The sequence below is a fragment of the Coenobita brevimanus genome, chromosome 44 (assembly GCF_032717465.1).
Source record: "Coenobita brevimanus isolate Jiangsu-jjx chromosome 44, ASM3271746v2, whole genome shotgun sequence".
Lineage (NCBI taxonomy): Eukaryota > Metazoa > Arthropoda > Malacostraca > Decapoda > Coenobitidae > Coenobita > Coenobita brevimanus.
Genome location: NC_136997.1, coordinates 50,646,934 through 50,657,895, shown reverse-complemented (window position 1 = coordinate 50,657,895; position 10,962 = coordinate 50,646,934).

Here is a 10,962-nt window from a genome sequence, read left to right as displayed (position 1 = left end):
GGGCTAAAATAAATCGGTTTAGATATGATTAGGTTGGTTTGGGTTAGGTGAAGTTGAAATACAGAACCACAGGTGTTTATTGATAAAGTGGACTGGCGTTTGAACCGATTATGAGGCACGAGTTTTGTTGACGTCACTTCATAAGCTGGTGGTTAGATTTTGCTGGATTTTCCCGCCATTGTCCTCCTGTCTGTGATCTGTCGCCTTGTTCCCACTGCACCCACCAAAAGTATGCTGTTTGACTTCATTCTCTACTCTGACTTGGCCTACAATTTCCATCTATCCAACTTGAATACTGAGTTGTAGCAATGGATTAATACTAGAACATGTAAGTCACAAAAAAGTGCCATTGAAGAGGAGCCGTAGCGCTGCACTTTTCTGCCAATGACCCATGTGAGCCGCAAGAGGACGAAAATCTGGATCAAGTTACCTTGAAAAAAAGTAGTAAAATGCAGGATGCTATGATATTCTAGGAAGTTGTGGACAGTTGGGAGTTGTTTGTGAATTGCAATAAAGGGACAGGCAGGCAGACAGACAGATAGAGGACAGACAGATGCAGAGAACGGAGACACGATATGGGAGAAGAATCCTGACGTTATTATGAGTGTAGTTGACTTCATAGCATACTATATTATGTTTGTGCCCTAACTGTAGTAGCATGTTTATGTATAACCAAGGTTCGTTGACAAGTAGTGAACACACACACACACACACACACACACACACACACACGGTGTATATAATGATGATGATGATAATGACGACGATAGCTATGATGATGATGATGATGAGGATATTGATGATGATTTTTGTCGGCAGGTGGAAGGACGAAACAGCAGGAACTCTACCATCGGTCCAAGCATCCACGATTCCACATCCATCCATCCATCCATCCATCCATCTTGCTTGATGTTAAAAGCTAAGTAGTACCAATTGCTTCTTCATAAGCTTTCCAGCTGTCTGAACAGATCTGCAGTAGCTTTTAACTTCTAGAATAACTCGGTTCTGGTGCTCAGTTTGGTACTTTTATTTTCCTTTCATCAGAACTGCCGCGGCAGATTTTGAGAAAAGTCCCTCAAGTAACTCTTATTATTTTTTTTACTAGGTTTCTAATGCTGTCCATAGATCCGTTGTTGCTTTAATAGTTTCCTAGACAACACAGTCTTGGCGCTGTTCTCTGCCACCTTATTATACCATGTCATATAGTGTTCTCGCTCGCTTGCCCTGTTCGCTCGCTCGTTTGAACAATAAATCACTGAAGAAAAGGTGGTATAAAAGCCCCCTAAGCCGCCATAGTATTACACCCTCGGTATGCAGTCCGTTCCCTGTGGCATTGTAACTTTGTGTACCCGGAGCGCTAACAAAATAACTTACAGTAATTTTCCTTTCGTAACTATACTTGTTTCACTTTAACTTGGCCTGAGTTGTTGTTGTTGTTCTTGTTACATCTTAGGCTCCTCTGGATGTGAACCCAGTGCTATGTTGAAGGACTGTCTGTGTTGTGGTGGTGTGGTGCAGGAAGTGAGTGGGTGTGCTGTGGTGTGGGGGTGCCACTTTGCAGTATGATCACAGGGGATTGTATGTGTGTTATATTTTGTGTTAGTATTGTAGCAGGGAAGGTTGGTGTACTCGTGGCTCTGGGTTCGGTAGTGTCTGAAGGGTGTATGGTTGGTGGTGGCACATGAAGGATGCTGTTTGGGAGAAAGTTTTGGCTGGCAGGGGTGTTTGTGTGTTTATGTATGTGTTTGGTATAGAAAGTTTTGGCTGGCTGGGGTGTCTGTGTGTTTATGTATGTGTTTGGTATAGAAAATTTTGGCTGGCTGGGGTGTCTGTGTGTTTATATATGTGTTTGGTATAGAAAGTCTTGGCTGGCTGGGGTGTTTGTGTGTTTATGTATGGGTTTGGTATAGAAAGTTTTGGCTGGCTGGGGTGTTTGTGTGTTTATGTATGGGTTTGGTATAGAAAGTTTTGGCTGGCTGGGGTGTCTGTGTGTTTATGTATGTGTCTGGGAAGTGTAGAGTTTGGTGGAGGAGGGGATATGTTGCAAAGATAATCTGTGTAGTGTTGGGCGGTTGTTCGATTTTGTTTGTGGAGAGGATGATGCAACATAAGGTTACAAAGGTGAGACGGATCTTGAGCTGAAGTGATGAATTGTGTGCCTCTCATATTCACTTGGTCTCTGACTGAAATTAGTTATGTTTCTTGGTGTAGGCTGTCAGTACTTGTGGTCTTAGTGTCTTCTGCTATCAAGGTATTGTTTTCTGTTCTTTAAAGCTCCTTCGTGTTTGTGTTGGATATGATTACGGCTCAGCTTGTGCGGCAGTAATTCACGGTTGTTTTAATGTATTACTTATAAGTGGAGGATGGAGTTGGGATGTATATGAGAGAAGGTGTGAATCAGGGGGAGTGATGCATAATGACGGGGGACAGGGTGGCATAGAGGCGACTTGTTTGTGGCCACCTCTTACGGGATTAAGTCGTCTGGCTACAGATAGATGGATAGACAGATAGCTTATAGTTTCCATACGGTTTGCCGAGTAGTAGCGATAGTTATCACTAGAATATGATGGTAGTCACGAATGAGTGCCGTGGAAAGGATGTTGGGCTGTAGTATTGGCTGTTTCTGCTACTGATCTGCGTGACATTCTCATATGCTTTAAATGAAACTCTGTGTCAAGTTAAAGTGAAAGGCGTGTATATTTGTGTAGGAGGAACGAGAGACAAGGAGGTATTCTGTGGCCTGTTTTCTTTGTGCTTCCTACAAGACACAGTAATAGTTATGACGGGGCATTGATGGCAAGTTTGTGGGTCAGCACACACTTACGGCCTCTCATTATACAAGGTGGTCCATATATTACGCCACCCAGGTCTTGTGTGTTGCGGGCACGGCTCTGTGAACATTACCAGTGTCTACCCTGCATCATTATCTACTTCCCACAACCCTCTTCAGGCTTAGCTTTATAATATAGGCTTTAATTTAGGTCCATTGATTGCATGGTGGAGAATTCCCATAACCTTTTTTATGCTTAGCTGTATATCAGTGTATTGTATAATCTTTTATGTCCACTGATCACACGGCTGAGCAGTAATTTGGTGAAGCGATCAGAATGTCTTAGCTCATCATAAAAGCCGTCCCCACAACACAAGACTGCAGAGCGCAATATACTTATCACCTATATTAAGTCAAAGCCACAGTTAAAAAGGTAATGAAACAAGACAGAAAATTTAAGTTTTCATTATTAATACTTCAGTACAAAATACATTAACAGAGACAGCAATATAAAATATGCATTCAAAAGTAGCATTTGTCCACAGAACATCCTGGACTTGCAAGGCAGATCACACCATCACCACCAGGCTTCTCTCGGCAGGTCAGGGCAGATCACCAGCAGCAGCAGCAAGTAATCTCACGGCTGGGGAAGACACGACACCCTGCCGCCGCCGCCGCCGCCGCCGCCGCCGCCACCACCACCACCACCACCACCACCACACCACCAGGCATCTCAGAGTAGGGGAAGACACCACACCACCGTCAGGCTTCTCACGGCAGGGCAGACCAAACTTCAGCAGGGTATGACCAGTGTGGCAAGGAAGCAGCAACAAGGCAGCAGACTCCAGCACGACCTGTGGACCAGATGTGTATTAGTTCAAATCAGTGTTAGCTTTAGTTATTTAATCTTCTATCTATCTCTATCTATTGCCAGATGCCTCAATCCCGTTTGGGGTGGCCACAAACAAATCGCCCCCAAGTCGCCCTGTCCCCCGCCATTTCACTGCCCTGCTCCCAACTCACACACCCCTCTCTCATATACCTCTCCACCCCATCCCTCCATCTCATCCTCGGCCTCCCCCTCCCTCTTCCCCCCTCCACCTCCCTCTTCCCCCCTCCACCTCCCTCTTCCCCCCTCCACCTCACTCACATACATTCTCTTCGTCAGTCTTTCACCCTCCATCCTCTCCACATGGCCAAACCACCTCAGTGTGTTCTCCTAACGCTTCCTATCACATCCACATCCACACCACAACGCTCCTTTATATCCTCATTCATCAGCCTGTCTCTCCATGTGACTCCACAGGCTCCTCTTAAATAACTCATTTCCACTGCTCTCACTCTTGACTTGTGTCCTTCCAACAACGTCCAAGCTTCACTTGCATACGTTAGAGTTGGTATCACAATACTGTCATGTAGTAACTTTTTCACTTCCATGCTCACTTCCCTGTTTCTTATCACTGCTTTCAAAGAACCAGCAACCTTTCTTCCCTGCTGTACCCTTTCAAGCACTTCACCCTCCAAACCTCCATCCTTACTCATCACACTACCCAAGTATTTAAACGTACTCACATTTTCCAATTCCTCACCATCCAACTCTCCCAAACTCATCCACCAAGCCTTGCAGCTCTCCTTCGTCTTCACTCAACAACACAGTATCATTTGCAAACAACAGTACAGGGAGTTTCCAAACACTACCCTCTCTCACCAGGGCCACTCCAACATCCACTACCCTACCATGTACCTCTTTTATTACCCCATCCATGTACAGATTGAACAACCATGGAGACATGACACATCCCTGTTTCAACCCAACCTTCAAAGCGTGGACTCATTAGACTGCTCAGATTCTTTTGGGAATGGCACACAGTTAGGGAATTATATCACCAATATTTTATCCAAATTTCCCATACAGGGTGTTGCATGAAATGTTTGACAAACTTCAAAAATTTGTTCTTGGGGCAATTTTGAGTTAAGAATTGCTGCATCAACCTGGGCTAATTTATCGTCTATTATGCTCAGGTTCTGTAGGGAATGGCAGCAGATTAGAGACTGGTATCGCAAAATTTTATCCCCTGCCACCACCACCAGGCCGTTTATTTTTAAATCCCCTTGTAAAACTGTAGAGATATATCGGCAGGACAGTAAACAGTGATCCTACTCTGGTACTCTGTATGGAATTTCAGAGAGAGATGATGATGCCACTGATTCATGGGGTTATCTTTAATTTAACAAGAAACACTTTACTTACCTCTCTATTCAGTTTGCACGAAAATTAATGCTTAAAAAACTGATAATATATTCACGAAATTTTCTTCTTAAAATTTAATAAGTAAATGTTTATTTTGAAGTGTGACGTCACTGTTGCATGGGAGCAACGTTGAGAGATGCTGAAGGTGAGTGAAGGTTTTATTCTTTACGGTGTTAGTCTACTTATTATTGTGGTAATTCTTATGCCCATGTGTTTATCAGTGTTTGCTGTCATTATCGAGAGGTGTAGTCGGTTGATGTAAGTTGTAATTATTAGCTATAAGGATGATATATGGCGGTGTGTATCTCCAGGTGACCAAGATGTCCCTTTAAACTCGAGTAATCAGTGCTACTTAAATCCCCCCGATATTCACACCATCTGTTTAGGTTTTAAGGTCGAATGTGATCCTGTACATGGGCAGGCATAGTAGGTTAATTGGCTGGAAAAAATGAGGGGATGTGTGTAAAAACTGTAATGGGTAGTTTGTTTACATCGGGGATATAAACACCGCGAGTCCCTTTAACTCTTGCAATCCCGGTGATTCCCTTTTCAGTTTATTCATAGTGCCAGAAGGCAATTTTATTCAACTTATGCAAAGTCTCTGCTATTGCAGGAGTTCAGTGAGGCTGTGTCTAACCCCTACACTTCCAGAAGTCTATACAAAGCTAAATATAATCATGAGATGGCATTAAAAAAAAAAAAAATCCCTGCTCTGTGAGTTAAACTAGTGAAGACTGAAGGTGTTAAAAAGAAAATATTCATTCCAGTGCCTGATAGCAGAGGAGACGGTGACATGGAGGTGAATTGCTTGTGGTCACCCTGGTGGGATCATGATATCTAGCTGTTGAGGGGTACGTTTCCAGGTCAGCAGCTGCCCCAGTCAGAACGGTAAATGTGAGTATTTAGCAGAAACCACGTCTGGAATTCAAGCACTGTATTTTGAGGTATTTTCTGTTTATATCTCACCATTTGTTGATTTTTTTTCTTCTGTGAGATTTCAGTTGCAATTAACTCCTTCCTTCCTTGGATTATTTAATCCTCAAGGGGAGTCATTGATGCCCCCAGGGGGATTCATCAGTGTCCCCAGGGGGCATTTGTGACAGAAATGGCATATACTGTAAGAAAAATGTCAGCCAATGATGAGACCAACAATGCTTCAGAATACAGAGTACTGTAATTGCAGTTGTGGTTTCAGCTATATACTATACTGTATTAACCCTTGCCTGCTGGTAGGTAGGTAGATAGAAATTAACAAATCTAGTGAGGAAATTTAGTCCATTTGCATATACAGCGAGCACTCACATAATGCGGATATACAGTACTGTACCCTGAAACTCCTGCTTTATGAGAATTCCACCTTATCAGGCCATATGTTTACATGTTAAAGGGTTTCATGTTACCTAAGCCAGCCCCAAGTTCTCCATTTGGGGCGATTTTCATTCTTTTTTTTTTTTCCCAAGACATTTACATCCCTAATAAAGACATCACTACAGTAATGCCTCGGTTATCTGATGTAATAGAGCCAACGGCATGTCTGGATAGTGGATCCTTCTGGATAATGGACTTCTCCCCTGGTCCCCCTTCATACATACCCTAACTTTGAGAGCTATTGGAAAAGGCCACAACAGTACCCTCCTGTTGTTCTCAAGAACTGTGGTTCTGTGCTTACACCCTGCTTAGGCAAACTCTTTCGCCTTTGTCTGTCAACTTGTACCTTTCCTTCTTGCTGGAAGTTTGCTCTCATTCAGCCAGTCCCAAAGAAGGGTGACCACTCCCAACCCTCCAACTATTGTCCAATTGCTTTAACGTCCTATATTTCAAAAGTTTTCGAGTCAATTCTTAATAGAAAAATTTTAAGGCATCCTTCCTATCACAATCTTCTTTCCGATCGTCAGTACGGGTTCCGTCAGGGACGCTCCACTGGCGATCTTCTCATCTACTTTCAGACTCCTGGTCATCCTCCTTTTGGGACTTTGGTGAAAGCTTTGCCATTGCACTTGACATCTCAAAGGCTTTCGATCGAGTCTGGCATAAATCTTTAATTTCCAAACTGCCCTCCTACGGTTTCTATCCTTCTATCTGTTTCTTCATCGCTAGCTTCCTTTCTGGTCGTTCTATAGCCGCTGTTGTAGACGGCCATCGTTCTTCTCCTAGATCTATCAACAGTGGTGTTCCTCAGGGCTCTGTCCTATCACCAACTCTCTTCCTTTTATTCATCAATGATCTTCTAAGCTGTACATCTAACCCTATCCACTCATACGCTGATGACTCCACCCTTCACCTTTCCATTCAGTTCCCGCAATGCCCATCTCAACAGTTACTTCAACAAACAAGGGATGAGGCTATGGCACACCTAATGTCTGACTTGGCTCGTATCTCTGACTGGGGTAAATAATATGGTTGTTTTTAATGCATCTAAGACTCAGTTCTTACACCTATCAACCCGACAAAATCTTCCACAGGTATACCCACTAATGTTTAATAATATTCAGCTTAATCCTGCATCATCCTTGAACATGCTTGGGGTTTCATTTACTCGGGACTTATCTTGGAAAGATCATATTACATCTCTTGTAAAATCTGCTTCCAAGAGATTGGGTGTGCTAAGCCGACTCCGCTCTTTCTTTACTCCTGCACAATTGTTGACTCTATACTGGGGTTTTATCCGCCCCTGTGTGGAGTACAACTCTCATGTGTGGGGAGGCTCCCCACATACAGCTCTTCTGAATAGGGTAGAGTCAAAGGCTTTTCGTCTCATTAACTCTCCTCCTCTTACTGACTCCCTTCAACCTCTGTCTCTTCACTGCACTGTTGCATCTTTATCTCTTTTCTATCGCTACTTTAATGGTCACTGCTCCTCTGAACTGTCTGCTTGCATTCCTTCACCTCTACGATGGGCGCGTAGCACCCGTCTGGCAGCAAACTCTCATCTCTTTTCTGTCCAACTCTCTAATGCAAGAGTTAACCGTTACTCCCAGTCTTTCATTTATGCAACAGGTCAACTCTGGAACTGTTTCCCTCTGTCTGTATTTCCTGCTGCCTATGATCTCCAGTCTTTCAAACGCAGTGTGTCCAGGCATCTCAAAATGATCGGATCTTGAATTTGGCTCTGTATTGTATTTTGTTTTTCTCTTGGAGGGAACTGTTACTGCGGGCTCATGGCCTTTGGTTCCTTCTTCCTCGCATAAAAAAAAAAAAAGAAAGAAAACACTGTACAGCACTAATTTCTGTTTATTTTACATTACTTTGTCTGGTAAAGGAGACCTATAAACCACAGCCAAGCAATTACTGTGGTCAAACAGACTCATCAAGCAGACAAGCAATCACCACTGCAGGGACATACCTTGCAGTTACATGAAAAAGAAATGGCTCTGCCAGGGGAAAATGTTTGCTCAGCCATAATTTCCTCCTGGATGCAAGCATTTTGTCCGAATAAAATGGAAAATGTACGATTATTGGTTTTGAATAGCCAGATCACAGGGTCTGGATAATGGACATCAAGCTAATTGAGGGATTACTGTACATATAAACACTGGAGGATTCCTTACCTTGAATGGAAGAGGTTGTGGGCTTGCTAGAGGGAAGTGGAGTGGGGTCCCGAGGCAGGGCAGGACTCTTCTATCTATCTATCTATCTATTGCCAGACGCCATAATCCCGTACGGGGTGGCCACTTGACTCTGAGTTATTTGTTTTACAGGGAGGGGCACTAACCTCCCACCAACCCACTTGACAGATAGGGAGCACGTATGGTTTGGTTATATGGTTACCACCCAGTGTTGTAAATGGTTTCTTGGCTTACAGGAAACCGCACCTTTAATATTCCCACTGTTCACCACAACCCTTCGATCATCATTCTTCACACAGTGCTCACCTATAATATCCCAATTATCCCTCTTCATCTGATTTGCCACCTTAAATATCATATTTTTCCCTTCCTCATGATTTAGGTTATCAAGTCTTTGTGACTCAGACTTCACCCTGCATATCTCTCTTCTAGCCCTATGCTTGGCAGCCAAGTATTCCTCCTTGTTACCACCCTTCTTCCATTCCCGGAAAAGCCTTCTTTTCTCCTTAACTGCAGCTTCTACACCCTCATCACACCACCAAGTTACTTTATGTCTTGGTGGGCCTCTTGTCCAACCACATACTTCATCAGTAACTCTGAAGAGGTTGTTCTTGAGGGCTCTGTACTGTTCATTAACGCCTCTATCCACAGCTCCCTGTTCAGCCACCACTCTCCTCATCTCGCTATAGAAGGCATCCCTTACTGCTTGGTTTCCCTGCTTCCATATTTTCCTCCTAGGTACATAAGTCCTCTTTTTCATCACTCATTCTTTAAGCACCATATCACAAATCAATAGTTTGTGCTGCTGCACACACTCCTCACCTCCTATAACTTTAACATCCCTCACTAACCTCCTATCAGCCCTCCTGACCAGGAAATAATCTATCTGACTGCTTATGTTTACATCTACTGTATTACGTTTACATCTACAGTATTGCTAACATTTCTGAGAGATTACTTCTTTAGCAGAAAAAAATGGAAGTTCATGCATGGAAAGAAGTACTGTATGCACATTTCTGTATTACCTAATATTCATTCTGCCAACATGGAGATTAGAATTAATATTATGTAAAACATGTGCAATTTGAGAAGAGTTCAAGAGAAAAACATTAATAAAGTATCAGTAATCACTCTAATATCCGGACGCCCAGTATCCGAACATCCCCACTATCCGGACATAAGAATGTTTCATACTGTACTTTTTTCCATACTATACTTACCTCATTTCACTCTTTGATGTTCTTTATTGGTGTAAATAAGGTGTTAGGAGCTATGCATGTGCAGTAGGAATGTGTTTTTCTGAGTTAGGCTAGGTTAGGGTCCATAAGTACCAGTCCAGGAGCCAGTAACCAGAATGTTTAATATCGTATGAACCTACTTCTAAACCCTCATTTTATGCTTCTTTTGCATTTATTTCAGTCATTTATGTGTCTTACTGGTGTGATTTGGGTCTTAAATAGGTGCTATGCATGTCCAGAGGGAGTTGTATAGGTGTTTCTCTGAGTTAGGGTCCATAAGTCTATCTATCTATCTATTGCCAGACGCCTCAATCCCATTTGGGGTGGCCACAAACAAATCGCCTCCAAGTCGCCCTGTTCCCCGCCATTTCACTGCCCTGCTCCCAACTCACACCCCCCTCTCTCATATACCTCTCCACCCCATCCCTCCATCTCATCCTCGGCCTCCCCCTCCCTCTTTCCACCTCCACCTCACTCATATACACTCTCTTCGTCAGTCTTTCACCCTCCATCCTCTCCACATGGCCAAACCACCTCAGTGTATTCCTCATAACGCTTCCTATCACATCCACATACAAGTACAAGTACAAGTCCATAAGCTGGGGCCCAATATCCGGACAGGACCAGTATCTGGACCTACCTATGGCTCTATTACGTCGGATATTGGAGTGATTACTGTACTTGTGGCTTCAGAAATCATGGAATAAAAATAAAGACAGCCATACACTGTGCCTGACAATAAGGACAGGAAATAACATACGGATAAGTCAGTAAAACATTCAGTTTGACAGTAAGAATATATAATAAAGGTTATATACTGTAGATGGGTACAGTGTGTGTGTGTGTGTGTGTGTGTGTGTGTGTGTGTGTGTGTGTGTGTGTGAGGAGTCCATTTCACCTGAAATCCTGCTGGTGTGGGTGTTGGGTCTGAGGTGGTGCGATATCCAGCCGCACTGTTGGCTTTCATGTGACAGTTGCCATCCTCCCAGACACATGCTGTATAACGCCCACACTCACCCTCTGAGTTCACAGACTGCCCCTCTAGGTGTAAGGAACCAGGGAATCACAATTTATTAACCCCCTTCACTGAACAAGTATTAATATGTTAGTTTATCTTGGTACTGGAGTGACACCTTC